We start from the raw sequence: 17,397 nt of genomic DNA on the forward strand, positions 1-17,397 counted from the left end.
AAAAACAATTAAAGTTTTTTACACTCAAGGACGAAAAGGAATTGAAAATATTTTTTCATTTAACTTTTTAACAAAAACAAAGCAAGTAATTAGTTCTTGTTCTTGCATTTGGGGCCGTTTTCACAGATATTATCAAAATGAACAATATTGGAATTGCATTTAAAATTTTTCAGTTTTTCTGTTGTCTATTATTGAAATCACTCAAAATTACTCATTATTCGGTGTGAAAGTATTAGTGAATAAATATGCACATGCGCAAATTATATATGCAATAAATATTAAATATAAATTAAATAAATACTCAACACTAAAATTACTTTCAAACTTCAAAAATGTATAGACAAAGATTAAATCGTGAACACGTGTCCGTAAAAGATCCGACTTTTTGCTCTAAACACGATTTACTAATGATTTAGTATTAGCGGTGGATGGTAGTAGTAATTGAAATTGCAGGGTATAGCATATCTGACGCCAGAATTTATTGTTTATGTAGTTAAGCTTAACTTTGAATTAATTGAATGCACTTATTTGGCGATTTTTTTTTTTTTTGTAAATTACTTTCAGTAAGGCGTTAAGGTCTAGTAATTATGGTAATTAACAGAACTAACACTAATTGATTAGTAGATGAGATAACGAAGGAAAAAGACGAAATTCTCAAATGATGAATCGGTGAAGCTTAACTAAAATAAAACAGGAGGGACTCTTGACTAAAATTGCTTTCAGGTTAGAAAAATCGTATTTTTTTATTTTTAATATATGTAATTACTAATTTTGTTAAGCTCTTGGCCGAGCTTCTCTTCCGGGCATATTTTGAAAAATTAAACATTGAATTTTATGAATCTATTGCATCCCGCTTCACCTGATTAGGCTCATTTTTTCTTTAAGAACAAAATATATATGTACATACAAATCGATTTTTAAGGAGTTCTAGTGAAAGCGAAAATATCTTGAGTAGTTTGTTTCTGTTGCATCTTAAAAAAAAAAACAAGAAAAATTTGCTAAATCACTGGAATACGTACATTGGCAAATGAAAACGATTCAACCTAACCAAAAAAGCATACCAATATAACTTATTGTTTTGTTATTAAATTTTATTTATTCTTTTTAAATAGTTTATTCTTTAACAAAGGCCGAATAAATCCAAGTTTCAAGCTATGTGCAATATAAAAAAAGATTCAATAAGCTCGTAAAAATTTCGATATTTTTAATTAAATTTCATAGAAAGATTTTGAATACGCAGTTTTGTAGTTAGGACTTACCGCTGATTTTTGGCATTATTTTTGTTGAAGGCGTTGCTCATTTTCACCATACAAAAAACTCATCGAACTCACTCGTATGGAAGAAAATTACTAACACCTCCAGCAAAAAAAACACTGCTTTTTTGTATGAACTTTTCATTATTTTCGATACTTAAAATTGTATCTCAACTGTTCCATAACACGACATCGCGACTAACAAATAGTAAATCTATTCATTTCTCCCTGAGAGAAAACTTTTTAGTTGTCATATTACTTAAAAATTCATAAACCTTAAACTTTTCGGAGAATTTTTTCAGTTTCAGTTAATTTTTAAGAGAATTTTGTCATTTTTAAGGCAATTTTTTATGGTTTTAAGGTCATCAAAATTAATGATAGACGGGTTCCGCCAAAAAAGCCCCTGCTGTTAAAAGCTTGCAAGTACGTGTGTACATTAGGGTGTTCTAAAAATGCATGTGTAGAAGTAAAGTCGGAATTTTTATGCTCTCACCCCCTAGGACTGTTCTATACCGAAAAAAATATACCCTTATTTTTTATTTTGAAATCAAAAAATATTTAGAGGTCGCTCAAAGCGCCCAAAGTTTTCCATTTATTTTATATAGCGAAAAAACAACTTTTCGTAGAAATGGTAGAGAATAGTTAAAAATCCATATTTTTCTACCAGAAAACTCGGTTTATCTGCAGGAGATTCCCAATAACAATACCCAGTCGTTTATTAAACCATTTTTTTATTGCAACTATAATTTATAGGTCGGCCAAAAACGCACAAAAACCCCAAAAAAATGCAATGGGGCGACCAATAAAAAACGGTTAAGTAAACAATTGGGTATTATTATTGAAAGCCTCCTGCAGAGAACCAGAGATTTCCGTTCAAAACATATTGCCTTTCAAGAATTCAATACCATTTCTACGAAAATTTTTATTTTTCCCATATAACAATACATGGAAAACTTTGAGCGCTTTGAGCGACCCCTAAATATTTTTAGATTTCAAAACAAAAAAATAGGGATATACTTTTTTCGATATAGAACAATCCTAGGGGGTGAGAGCATTACAATTCCGACCTTACTGTTTTTGGATCACCCTAGTGTACATATGTGCATAGTTATGTAACTAAGCTACGATAAATTGTGAGACCTTAAATGCCACATATCTTAGCGTAGACAAATTATAGACATACATATGTATATATGTATACAGCGTACTATATTTTGAAGATAACAAAAGTAATGAAAAGCCTACAAATAAAAGAATATTTCTACCCAGTAAAAATATATAAACACAGCATATAAAACTCAAAACAGTAAACTAATATTATAAATGCATGTATCCTTGTTTTTAGGTTTATTTTACGGAATTCCTGGTAATAAATAATTCGGACAGACACAGACAACAAACATTTGTTTATACATAAGTATGTACATATTTACACACGCACGTATGTATGTATGTATGTATGTGTATGTAAATATATTCTCTTCACCTTTAATAATAAATCTCATTTTGCATAACAAATTAACAAAATAAATGCATACATATGTATCTATATGTACTTTTTTTATGTACATTTGTAGGTACAAACATATGCATTTATCTAGAATTTTTCCAATTGCCATTAAAAATTTGCGCACAAAAAATGCAAATGTAAATGACCAATGGCGCGGCCATTGACAGCAAATTGGTGCGTCGCACCTCTTTAGCTAAGTACGTGTACTAAAGCAATACACTTGTTAATTGACAAACGGCACCCCTCGTAAATGCCAATTCCCGCCCCCACCTACCTTGTGTTACTGGCTTCCATGAATATCAACAATTTGTACGCATAGACATTTTCATATGCATACATACATATGTATAGACGTAAATATGTATGTATGTATGTTGGTAAATTTTTCGGTGCTACCGTGCTACTCACCTGCGTAAAACGTGCGCTAAAAAAAATCTTATAAATACTAATTAATATTCACATTCTGTCGGACAATTCAGCCGTCAACATTTGAAAATTGCAAAGCAAAAAATTGACATATACGACCATAGATTTGTTTATGCTCATATGTACATAAGTACAAACATATGCATATGTATAGAAGTTTGTGTATTTGTATAAACAACAGTAAAATTGCTAAGTTATCTACTCAACTAATATGCATATCAATACACTAGGCAACATGATTTTTAATCCAATATCGAACCATGGAAATCAACAAAAAAAAATATGTTTTTAAGTCATAATTTAAATACGCTTATTATTCAGGTAGATTATAATACATACTTGTGTATTGTGTATAATAATGACTCACTCGGCCAAATTAGTCAAAGAAAAGGCTTTTCAGCTGCTCTTATATCTGATCAGCGTTCCGTGCTCGGTTCTTTACTCCTTTCCTGTTTGCATAGCTTTGCCAGAGCCACTTCCACCAAAGCTTTAGAGCAAAAACAACATTTACATGTATATTGTTATTGCTTCTGGTCTCTGAAGTATGAACAAATCATTCTGCTCTTTCTTTTATCATAGTAGCCCATGTAAAATATAAAAAAAATGGTAAAAAAATATCCATCTTTAGCAAGACCCAACTTTTCAAAAGATGGTTTTTAATCGCGTATACCTTTTGACAGTTTAACCTATTCAATATGACTTCAAGCCTTTCGATTTAGCTACTCTCGGAAAGAGAATAAGCACCACTGACTACCACTGCTTTGGAAATATGCTTCGATTCTCTCTCGTCTGCCTTCGAATGGTAGAGCTTTTGAAAGATCTTGAAAACAGCTTCTAAAGGCAGTGTCTGACGATTGGTACATTTGTACAGAATTGTAAATTTTTTATATTGGGATATTGGTACAAAATAAATAATTGGAACTATAATTTTTTTTTTTTGTAGTCACGGGGTTGTACATTACACATTGAACTTATATTGAAAAGTTTTAACAAATTGCTTTTCGTGATTGGGATAAAGAAAAATATTTGTGCATTCACACGATTAGGACACGACTTGCACCAAATTTTGGACAAATGTCCAATCGTGAGACACTGCCTTAAAGAGAAGCTCTTACATACAGAGACCAAAGCCAATGGGCTTTGTAATCCGAGGTCGCTGGTTCATATCCCAATGACTGCGGTTGAAGAAGGCTGATGAGCAGATATGGTGATCGCAGCTGTAACTTTTACCAAAATGTAAATTATTGTCATTGAATTATGAAGAAACTAACGATACTTCTAAATTTTTAAGTGCATTTCCCTTTATTTTTACTTTATTCTTCAGTAAGTATTTTTTAATTACTTGTTTTACGTAGTGAAAAATTTGTGGTACTCATTAATACTTCATACGTGGCGTATTGCAAAGCCCTTGCACGGTGCATAGATTGCACGGATTGCAAGGTAAAAACCGGTTTTCGTATGTGACAGCTTTGTAAACCGTGCACCGTGCAAGGGCTTTGCAAGACTCAGAGAATACCCCTAGTATTTCAAAGGAATTATTACGCATTTGCACTTGACCATTTATTTTATTTATCAATAAATTTTCTTCGTTGATAGCTTGATGTTTTTGTAAAACAAAGGCTTTAACTGAAATCAAAAGAATTGACAAAAAATCTGTTATTTTTTAATTTTTTTCTTGTTAAATTTTGCATTTTTGCATTCACAATGCAAACTTAAAATGAAAATATTTTGCGAAAATTACCTGATCTAATCCAAAGAAATGGACTTATTTACACTCATACATGCTTACACCTCCTCTCAACCAATTATGTTTATCTATTTATTATTAATAATTTTCATTTAACATATAATGCAATCTCTAACAGAAAATGCATGAATAAAAGTTTCAAAGCTTGCGCAAATTTCTTAAAAATTAATTAAACTTCAAGAAATTGTCGTACAAATTTCAAAATTTTTAATCAGAATATTTAGAAAATTTTCGGGTATGCAGTTTGTAGCCCATTAAATTTTAGTTCAATAAAGTGCAAGTTTCAAGTCGCTAAAAATTACCGTTGATTTTGTGTGATTTATTTTTTTGTGGAGGGCGTTGCGGTTTTTTTTCTTATAAAAATAGATAGATTTGATCATGCGTTATATGTAAGAGAACACGCAACACCCTCAAAAAAAAAATAAATTACTTCGAAACCGTTAGAATCTTAAACAAACTCTCACGTACACAAAAATGTATAGTAGAATGCGGAAAAATTTTCACATTGCTGTAGGGAATTCATAAAGACTTTACCCAACACACCAGTTAAAATATGGAGTATTTACCCAGTCTGTTTTGATTTTTTTTTTGCACTTTGACCTCGTTTTTCTCAAAATCTGAAGCTAATGGAAACTTTGTACCCACGGATTCGTAAGCAATTTTAATATTTGCCGCACCAAAATTTTTTTCCATTTTGGTTGGCCTGTGTAAACGGCATTTTGTTGTTCAAAATAAAACAATTTTTGTAAAACGCAATGCGTTTAACGCATACTCGGCATGGTCTCTGCTTATAATCGCATTGTACAATTGCTTTTTAGTTTTCCTAGTTTGGAAATTAATCTTACAAAAACACACGGGGGGTTCCAGATAAAAATTTGTTTTAGATTTTATTTCATAGTGATATTATATATGTGCCTATATGTATGCATGCCTTTTGACGGGTTTTTTTAAATATTTTCTTTTTTCACTATAAATATGTACTTATATTTTCGCGTAATACTTATGTCTGTTTTATACACTTATGTGTGTTATGGTATTTAAAAACACTCATGCATACTTAGGTCTTATTCACATGCCTAACTCACGGTATATTTATTTATTTTTTTCAGTGTTCTTGCCTCAGTCACCCGTCAGCTACTGTCGTTGCATACCAAGTTGAAATTTCAAGTACGCACTGCAAAAAAAAAACAAAATAGTGAAGAAGGTAATAAAAAATGTACATATATAACAACTAGATATTACTAAGAATAGCAAGCAAATAGGGTTGCGGAATATTTGCCAACAAAAGTGTCTGGAGTTTGACAGACTTTTGTTTAACGTCAAATCAAAGAAAAGCGCAGTTAGGTCTATTTTTTCACGCTTAAATAATATGTACCTAGCGCGAATGCGTCAGTTAACTGTTTCTGTACGTATGTACATACATAGGTATGTATGTTTGTGTATAAAACAGATCTAAGGGGATACCTATATTAGAGCTAAATTGACGAAGTTCTAAGAATTACGTATGCGATGACGACTTTGCTTTCAATCTTGTCCGTAAACGTTTCACTTACTTGTTTATTTATAAGGAAAAGAACTTTATTATATGCACATATTTATGACAGTGTTGGCACTAATCGATTGATTTTATAATCAATTAGTTAATTCGATTACATTTATTCAGGATTATTTTAATCTAAATAAACAGTTAATCGCAACCGCGATAAAAAAATTATAATTTTTAATTTTTAATCTTCTTCTTCTTTTTTGGCGCAGTAACCGCCTAAGCGATTTTGGCCGAGTTCAGCAAAGCACGCCAGTCGTTTCTCCTCTGTGCCAACTGACGCCAATTGGAAACGCCAAGTGAAGCCAAGTCCTTCTCCACCTGATCTTTCCATCGCAGTGGGGGCCTCCCTCTTCCTCTGCTACCACCAGCGGGTTCCGAGTTGAATACTTTCAGAGCTGGAGCGTCGGTGTCCATTCGAACGACATGACCAAGCCAGCGGAGCCGCTGTATTTTAATTCGCTGCACTATGTTCATATCGTTGTAAAGCTCATACAGCTCATCGTTCCATCGTCTGCGGTACTCGCCGTCGCCAACGCGTAAAGGACCGTAAATCTTCCGCAAAATCTTCCTCTCAAACACCCCAAGAGCCGCCTCATCGGATGTTGTCATTGTCCATGCTTCTGCGCCATATACCAGCACGGGCATGATGAGTGACTTATAGAGCGTGGTTTTCGTACGTCGAGAGAGGACTTTACTCCTGAATTGCCTACTCAGTCCAAAGTAACACTTGTTGGCAAGAGTGATTCTACGTTGGATTTCAATGCTGACATTATTATCGGTGTTAATGCTGGTTCCCAAGTAAACGAAATTCTCTACTTTCTCGAAATTGTAACTGTCAACAGTGACGTGGGTGCCAAGGCGCGAATGTGCTGACTGTTTGTTTGATGACAGGAGATACTTCGTCTCCTATCCAACTTGGAAAAGGCAGAACAGACTTCGCGGTTTTTGTTACCGATGATGTCGATGTCATCGGCAGAAGCCAGCAATTGCACGCTCTTGTAGTAAATTGTTCCTGAGCGGTTCAGTTCTGCAGCTCTTATTATCTTCTCCAACATCAGATTAAAGAAGTCACATGAAAGGAAGTCGCCCTGTCTGAAACCCCGTTTTGTGGCGAACGGCTCGGAGAGGTCTTTTCCAATTCTGACGGAGCTGGTGGTATTGCTCAACGTCATTTTACACAGCCGTATGAGTTTTTGGGGATTCCAAATTCAGACATAGCGGCGTATAGGCAACTCCTTTTAGTGCTGTCAACAGCGGCTTTAAAGTCGACAAATAGGTGGTGAGTGTCGATCCCTTTCTCGCGGGTCTTTTCCAAGATTTGGCGTATTGTGAACACCTGGTCTATGGTGGATTTGCCAGGTCTAAAGCCATACTGATAAGGCCCAATCAGTTCATTGACGGTGGGCTTCAGTCTTTCACACAATACGCTCGATAAGACCTTGTAACCTATGCTTAGAAGGCTGATCCCGCGGTAGTTGGCGCGAATGGCGGGGTCACCTTTCTTGTGGATTGGGCAGAGCACACTTAAATTCCAGTCGTCGGGCATGCGTTCATCTGACCATATTCTGCACAAGAGTTGATGCATGCACCTTATCAACTCCTCGCCGCCATACTTGAATAGCTCAGCTGGCAGGCTGTCAGCTCCATCGGCTTTGTTGTTTTTCAGCCGCGTTATTGCTATACGTACCTCGTCATAGTCAGGCTGTGGAACGTCGACTCCGTCATCATCGACTGCGGGCTCGGGTTCTTCTTCTCCACAACTTTCTGTGCTGCTACCATTAAGTAGGGCGGAAAAGTGTTCCCTCCATAATTTAAGTACGCTCTGGACATCAGTTACTATGTCGCCATTATTGTTCTTACAGGAGTGCGCCACGGTCTTTAAACCGTAAGTCGCCTAACTCTCTGGTAAAATTTTCGGGCATTCCTCCTGTCGGCCAGCATTTCAAGCTCTTCGCACTCACGTATTTCTGCCTCTCTCTTCTTGTTGCGGCAAATACGTCTCGTTTCCCTCTTCAGATCCCTATAGCGGTCCCACATAGCGCCCGATCGCAGCGTGGCCCGGTAGGCGGCATCTTTTTTCTCTGCAGCTTCCTGACACTCCTCATCGTACCAGTTGTTCTTTCGGGCTCGCTGAAATCCGACTACTTCTTCGGCGGCGGTACTTAATGAGCGGGAAATGTGGTTCCACTGCTCGCATATGTCGGTTTGTTGAAGAGTGCTCTCTGAGAGCAGGTGTGAGAGTCGAGTAGCGAAAGCGCTGGCTGTCTATTGTGATTGCAGCTTTTCGACGTTAAGCTTTCCTTGCATATTTGGGCGCACATTTTTTGCTGCACAGAGGCGGGTGCGTATCTTGGCTGCAACAAGATAGTGGTCCGAGTCGATGTTTGGGCCTCGGAGTGTGCGTACGTCTAAAACACTGGAAGCGTGCCTTCCGTCTATCACAACATGATCGATTTGGTTTCTCGTTTTTCGATCCGGAGACAGCCAGGTAGCTTGATGGATCTTTTTATGCTTGAACCTAGTACTGCATACTACCATGTTTCGGGCCCCGGCGAAGTCGATCAGCCTCAATCCGTTGTCGGACGTTTCGTCGTGGAGGCTGAATTTTCCGACGGTGGTTCCAAAGATCCCTTCTTTGCCCACCCTGGCATTGAAGTCGCCAAGCACGATTTTGATATCATGACGGGGGCAGCGCTCGTACGTGCGCTCCAAGCGCTCATAGAAGAGATCCTTGGATGCCTCATCCTTCTCTTCCGTCGGGGCATGGGCGCAGATGAGCGAGATGTTGAAGAATCTCGCTTTGATGCGGATTGTGGCTAGACGCTCGTCCACCGGGGTGAACGACAGTACTCGGCGACGGAGTCTCTCTCCCACCACAAATCCAACTCCGAATTTGCGCTCCTTTACATGGCAGCTGTAGTAGACGTCGCAAGGCCCCAGACATTGTTTGCCTTGCCCCGTCCAACGCATTTCTTGGATGGCGGTGATGTCAGCTTTTGTCCTTACGAGGACATCAACCAGCCGGGCAGAGGCACCTTCCCCATTAAGGGTCCGGACATTCCAGGTGCATGCCCTCAAATCGTAGTCTTTTAAACATTTGCCGTGGTCGTCATCATAAGGGGGGGTCTCATCCGAGGCTTTGCCTTGCTTCTTCACTGGAAGTGGTTTTTACGTGGCGGGTCCCAAGCCCAGCGCACAACCCATTGCTGGGACGGGGGTGGTTTCGCAACCAAATACACGTTTATATAGCGAGCCGCTTGCTCCAAGCAGACACCCGCTTGCAGCCGCACCTACTGGTGAACAGACGCTGCAGACTTCAGTGAGCCCTTAAACCGAATAAGTCAGAGTGGCCCCACCGAAGCTCCCTCTCTTTCTGCCGTGACAAGGCTCCACTCGGATTGGTTACCGCATCTCGCACATGGGTTGCTCACGTTGCCCAGAGTGCGCGAACGAGGACGCAAGAGTCGGGATTGAGTATAGCCATGCAACTGTAACTGCATACCCAGCGCAATGACTATACCCCATTGCACTCCAATTTTTAATCATTAACCCTTAATTTGGTTAGGTAAATTTGGTGATTAATTAATTTATGCTGGAATTTTCCTCTGCATAAGTCGGTTTTCCTTATCAATCTAAGTAATTTGGTTTGAATTTTCATTAAGATCTATTCTAAGGGACGTTATGCAAACTAAGTTTTTATTGATAGCGCCCTGCAAATGTGCGATGGGTTGTAAAAATTTCCAGTTTATGTATTACTAATAACAATGTGTGTACTTCTTTTCAGCGTAGGCGGATGGTATAACGGTAGTTTTCAGAAATACGAAAACTGCGATATTTCAGTAACGACTGAAGATTATTCACTCAAATTGATATTTACATTATTTATAGACGAAAAATAAGAATATTACAAATATTAGAATATTACTTATGGTATATCGTAGTAACCGCCCGGCCGCTGTGGTGTAGTGATAAGCAGTGCGCTCTTTCACTCCCCAACGCCTGGGTTCAAGCCCTGGTCAAAGCAACATCGCAAAAAATATTTTGAAAAAAGGTTTTTTCTTAACAGCGGTCGTCCCTCGGCAGGCAATGGCAAACCTCCGAGTGTATTTCTGCCAAGAAAAACAGCTTCTCATAAAAAATACAATTGCCGTTCGGAGTCGGCGTAAAACTGTAGGTCCCTCCGCTTTGTGTGACAACATCAAGGCGCACGTCACAAATCGGAGAAGAAGCTCGGCCAAACACTAACATATGTATTGTCCCAACGGGACTAGAAGCACTCTATGAGTGCTATTTGAGCGCACCATACAAGTTTAAAAACCTGTATTTTTGATTGCGCTCAGTATTAAGAAGTGTTGTTTATTTTTTTGGAGTTTATTGTGTGAAAATTTCAAATCGATCGATCGAATTTTCGACATGAAAAGGGGAAAATTTTGGAAAACGCATATCACCATCGGATAGCCCTTAAAAAATCTATATAAGTATTTTTCCCATTTTTTGACTGCTCCCAGCTAGTGGAAAAGTAGCTTGTTTTGAATCGCTTAGCGCCTCTGGGACATAGGCTGCTCCGCGACCCCCAACTTCGAATTGAAAGAAACGCCTCAAATCGACAACCTGGGAAATCTGTGTAATTACTTTTTTTTATATATAAACCAGACTCAGAAGAGCTTGGAAATGTCGCACAGTGTAACAATTTTTTGCTAGCAAAAATCTGCCAAAAATTAAATGGGTGTGTGCATTGACCTTCATTAAAAAACCAGGACAATTTATGTGTGGACCAGGACACCGGAACAATTTGTCTAAAACAGGACAAATCCTGGAAAATCAGAACGTCTGGCAGCCCTATCCTAAAGGAAACCCTTAATGAGCGCTTCAACTAAAGCATTTAAAAAGCGGTGCATGCCAATTTTAATTTTTCATATTATATTTATACATATTTTAATAAAATAATGAGGTTTTTGTAGTGTAAGTAACAATCTATTATTATTATTATTATATTATGTATTAAAATGCAAGTTTGGCGATGTTGTGCACTTCCTTCCACACAAATTTAGGGGGTTCACAAGGCGTGTCAAGCGTCGTAAAACCTTAAGCTGATATTTTTTTATGTAAAATAACGGTTAAAATGGTTTAAAGGGAAGCTAATATTTTCTATCAATTTGAAAATATTGCTTATCCATTTTGATCATTGCTTCACATACAACAATTTTAAGCTTGAAATTGCTCGACGCTTAACACGCCTTGTGAACCCCCTAAATTTGTATGGAAGGTAGTACACAACTATGTATTGTCGAGTATTTTTTGTGTGAAGAAAAAGAGCAACACCTTTGTATGTATGTAGGTATTTCTACTTTATTGGATTAACTTTAGAAAGCGACATTTTCCACTGTTGTTTGTCCCAATAATGTCGCATTTAATATTCATATTAGTATTAACTTAATATCGATTGATCTACGCTTACTTGCTGGATTATAAAATTTCATCAGTTGTTCAAATACATATGTACGAGTACATATATATTTACACACGTCAACAACCTGAAATTTTGTTTAAATTTATTCTACAATTTCTTCGGCCTGGATAAATATGTGCTTTTGTATAGACATACATACATACATACGTGTATGGTAGGTAGCCTGCGAAAATTTGAGGACCAAGTGCTCTACTGGGACGTAGTTTTAAAGTATGTGCAAAAGGCCCAGGTTGCATACTAGTAACTTGTTATACTTACCTGGACCACTTCAAATGAAAAAACCTGATATACATATGTGTTGAACACCACGTCTTCGTGGCCCATCGGCAATTTGATTCGGTTGCCGAATGTGAATATTATTAAAGCGAATTTTAAGGAAATGCATTTTAAATAATAGAATTTACTATTTAAATTTAAAGAGCACCTTTAAAAATGATCAAATATTCGATTTATACAATATTTTTTGTCCATGGTCCAAAAGGAGTAGTTGTCTAGGTGGTCCTAGGTTATGCAACGGTGTACCAAAGGTGGCCAGGTCCAATGATATCGTAATGTTAATGTAACCATATTTTCTCCAAATGTTTGGATGGTGTTGGTTACAAGGTAGCGTGGTGCTGTACTAGTATTTAAACTATTTCAACTTTTTGTAGGGTAATATTGAACTAGTAGGTATGCATCTGTCTGTACCTTTTACCTAAACACCTATGTATGTATGTATGTACGTATATACGTAAGTAAGATTTAATAACCGTAACATTTTTTATATAACAACTGTGGCTAATAAACATAAACTTACTTGTATATACATAAGTATATACAGTAGGGTGGTCCAAAAATGCCTGTGAAAAAATAAATTCGGAATTTTTATGCTCTCACCCCCTATTGTTCTATATCGAAAAATATACTCCTACTATTTATTTTGTTATCAAAAAATATTTAGAGGTCGCTCTAAGCGCTCAAAGTTTTCCATGTTTTTTATTTGTGGAAAAAGCCACTTTTCGTAGAGATGGTATAGAATTCTTGAAAAGCAATATACTTCGATCGGAAAACTCTGTTTCTCTTCAGAAGATTCCTAATAATAATACCCAATTATTTATTTAAATTTTTTTTATAGTAAAACATGCCAGAAAATGCATTGGGGGGATGCATTTTTTTTTGTATTCAAAATTGGTTAAATAAACCATTGGGTATTTTTATTGGGAGTCTCCTGAAGAGAACCAGAGTTTTCCGAACGAAAAATGTTGATTTTCAAGAATTCGATACCATTTCTACGAAAAGTGGTTTTTTCCCATATGAAAACATGGAATTCTTTGAGCGCTTTGAGCGACCTCTAAATATTTTTTAATTTCAAAATAAAGAATAGGGGTATATTTTTTCGATATAGAGCAATCGTAGGGGGTGATAGCATAAAAATTCCGTATTTACTTTTTCACATGCATTTTTGGACCATACATGGGGTTCACACCCCATGTGTTTGATTTGTTTAAAATTTTTAGGGTTGATTGATGAATATAAATAATAAATAAATATGAAATTTGAGCTTGAATTTTACAGCACGAAAACAAATCGATTTAATAGTTTTTTTTAAATATCACGAGAACGGGGTGAGGAAAAAATTACAAAAAAAAACGGACATACACACATCAAAATTCTCTATGAAAAGAAATATTTAAAAAATTTATTTTCTTGAAAAATTTTTGACATACAAATTTTTTGATAAAAAAATTAGTTTTTGAAAATATGCCATCTCAAAAAAATTTTAAAAATCACAGTATTGCGCTATTTAATTATAGTATTACGGGGTGCACTCTACAATAATTTGAGTTATGGCTTTTTTTATACCGAAATTTTTTTTAATTTTTTTTATAATTTTTTTTATAATTTTTTTTGGGTATGCAGTTTTGTAGCCCATTAAAATTCCGACTTTATTTGTTTTGGACTACCCTAATGTACATATGTACATATGCACATATGTATGTTCGATCGTTGTTGTTGTTGTTGTTAACAGTTTGCTCATGCTGTCAATCTTGTTACAATGCATTTGAATATTTTTAAATATTACAAACTAAAACTTGTCTTCCACTAAGTATTTGTGTCGTTGTAATTGTCCGTCCATTCAATTCTCACGTTTATGAACTAATCAATTCTGGTTGTATTTGGTTTGAACCGGTAAATTACAATCAAGGTAAAACGAATGAAATTAATAAACTGTAGATGAGATTTGCTTTGATAGCTATTTAACTAAATAGTTGCGCGATAGGGCAAGGAGAATGGACGTTTTTTGTTCAGATACGAGTACTAAATATGAGCTTAACATAGAAATTTTCGCATTCCCTAATGTCCTTTACAAACGTCATTAAGAAATAAATTACCAAAAAAAAGCATACATGTATAGCAAAATCTTTTCATTTGGCTTTTGGCTAGAACTTGCTAAATGGAGTGCATTCCATAGATAATCTTAAAAAAATCAGACTACTCTGCCACATTCTGGATTGAGTCTCTTTACGTTCCGTCTGGCGCTCGTTCGCAACTCTTAAAGGTCGTATGGAATATTTTTTATACGCGGTTGGCATATTAAATACAGAAATATGCTCATAACAAAAATTGAATTTGAATAAAATTGTGTGTCAAAAATTATTGCCATTAATCACTTGATAAAATTTCACGTACTTTGTTTAATATTAATATACAGACATATTTTAATTTGTTAAGTGTTTACACATTAATTAGACCATTCATTTATTGAAGGATGGTAATTTTGTCTCCATACATGCAAAATATTTGCAAAGTTGCAATTAGTAGTATTGCATAAGCAAACAGCTTCCCAAAGTTGGTAATAAAATTATAAAACCTCGACAAAGAACATTTTCTACCTGGTTTATACCAGATAAATCTAGTTATCCATGATTCCTGTGCAATGATTTATTTACATATTTATTAATCAAATTGGTACATGTGTCGAAGATAAACAATTTTTGATTGTGCTAAATGATAAACGGTTTATTAAAATTTTGCTTCGGAACAAGAATAAAAGAGCAAGAAATGATTGTCTAACACGAAATTTTCGAGTCAACTCTCATTGGGCAGATAACTCTAAATTTTTGTACCGTTTGAAGGTAAAATGGTCGAAAAAGAGCTAAATCTTATGCATTAAACGAGCAATTCTGGTATGCATATATATTGTATATCCATAGGGTTCTCGGAAACGGCTGTAACGATTTTAAAGAAATTTTGTACACAGATAATATTTTGGATTTTAAGGTTATCTGAATAGGCACTATCTCCGAGAAGACCCGTATAAGGTTGCCACCTATGCGAAATTAGATACAAATTAATTAAAACATCATAATATGGGTATCAAATGGAAAGTATTTTAAAGATGCCTAATTCAAAAATATTTTTAATAAGGTTGCCACCTATTTTGAATCGCATATTTATTTAATTTTTTGTTTAGAAAATAAAGGTAAAATATTACTATTCATGGGGACCAAGAGAAGGTTCTTAAACAATGCTTTCCCTATACACAAAATATTACGTCTTAGGATAAAAATATAAGGTTTCCACTTATTTGCGATTATACACAATTTATCTAAAACATCGCAATATGGATATCAAATGAAAGATATTGTTGAGAACTTTGGTCAGAAAATATTTTCCATCAGGGTTGCCACGCTTCCTTGTAATACACATTTTTATTTTGTTAATCTCAATCAACATTTTTTTATGTATACATACATAGTACACATACGCTCAAGATATGTTCCATTCATTCCAGCGTATTTCGGAGTACGGTTGCCACCTAAATTTTAGAGTAAGGAATTTACTTAACACATAGATATCGAAATCCTATTTTTATGTTTATTTCCAAAATATTTTTTTAAAGCTATCCAAATCTTGAAAACTTTCAAAACTATATGTACTCCGGGCAAAGCTCGGTCAACCTGGTACTACTTATATAAACTAGACTACGAACTAAAAATACTTTGCAAACTGTTAAAATCTGCAATTTCAAATATAAGAGTTGACCATAAAACCTCGGGTTACAAATCCTTTTTTCTCAAAGTTTTTTTGAAAAATTTTATTTCCTTCTCTCCTTAAGGTAAAATTAGGATTTTCTTCTAGTTAATTTTTGAATTCATTAACCTAGATCCAACAGTTTATGGTGAAGTGTGCATTTTCCTGTGGATACAAATGTATGTTATTCCACTGTATTTTGAAATTAGCAATTTAATGAACGCTTAAGTTTTGACTTTGCTTTTCTACCGAGGCCGCCTGAGAGAGAATGCACCGTCTGAGCTTATCGTGCTCCCGCGCGAGCTAGGAGCTAAATCCCAATTTTCGCAGCTAAATAGAAAAATAAAGAGCTAAATGTAGCTCCAAAAGCACCACAATGGCAACACTGGTAGTTAACCGTCTAAGCGGTTTTGGCATAGTCCAGAAAGTGGACCAGTCGTTTTTCATCTGTGTCATATGACGCCAAATCTATATCTTGTCTTTCTAACGCAGAGGAGGCCCTCCTCTTCCTCGGTTACCAGCATCGCGATCTGCGTTGGATACGCCATATAATGAATGAACAAAATTTATTTTAATATGGAAGAAAATGCGCAACACATCCGACAAAAAAAAAAAACTGAAAAACAACGGTAAATTTTAGCTATGTACTTCAAACTTGCACTTCATCTTTCTAGCAAATTAATTAAAAAAATCGAAATTTTTAAGATTTTTTTTTTTAAGTTTACATAATTAGTTTTTGTAAACTTTGTGCAAGCTGTGATATATGGGGTATCTGATATAGATAGACCCATATTTTAAATGAAAATTTTTAACAATAAATAAATAAAGATAAGTTGTCAACAGCATCATTTTCAACTTCGCTGTTATTATTTTGACCGCAACTGTACATACGTATAAGCCTCTGAGCTCACAGCATTGCAATGCAAGCTTTTCCTTTCTTTTTCATTTAATGTTGGCCACCCGTGAGCCAGTGCATTCATATTTAATTTTTCATACATACATTTATTTCTAACTTGCAGTTTATGCTTACAACCGGTTGACAATATATGTATGTACATAAATATGTGCTTTTGTATACATATATATGTATGTATGTAGGTATATGCATTCAAGTTTGTGCTTTTATTTATAATATATTTATTTTTAGACAAGAGCGCTGAGTGTTGTATAAACAATTGCTTCTACCGCCAAACAACGAACTAACCAACTAACTAACTAGCCAACAGCCGAACTAAAACCATTTCCACTCACATGTTTTGCCATTTTTCAAAGCAATTTTGTTCATTAAGTTGGCGCGCATGCGCATGGCACTACTCGTGCTACAACGTTTTACTATCTACCACTCACTACCCACTGCTGCAGCTGACAATAATTTGCAATTAAGCAAGATACACAAAAACATATGTAGCCAATTTCATGTCATTTGTTGCC

The sequence above is a fragment of the Rhagoletis pomonella genome, unplaced genomic scaffold (assembly GCF_013731165.1).
Source record: "Rhagoletis pomonella isolate Grant_MI unplaced genomic scaffold, Rhpom_1.0 Rhpom_scaffold_00002, whole genome shotgun sequence".
NCBI classification, from domain to species: domain Eukaryota; kingdom Metazoa; phylum Arthropoda; class Insecta; order Diptera; family Tephritidae; genus Rhagoletis; species Rhagoletis pomonella.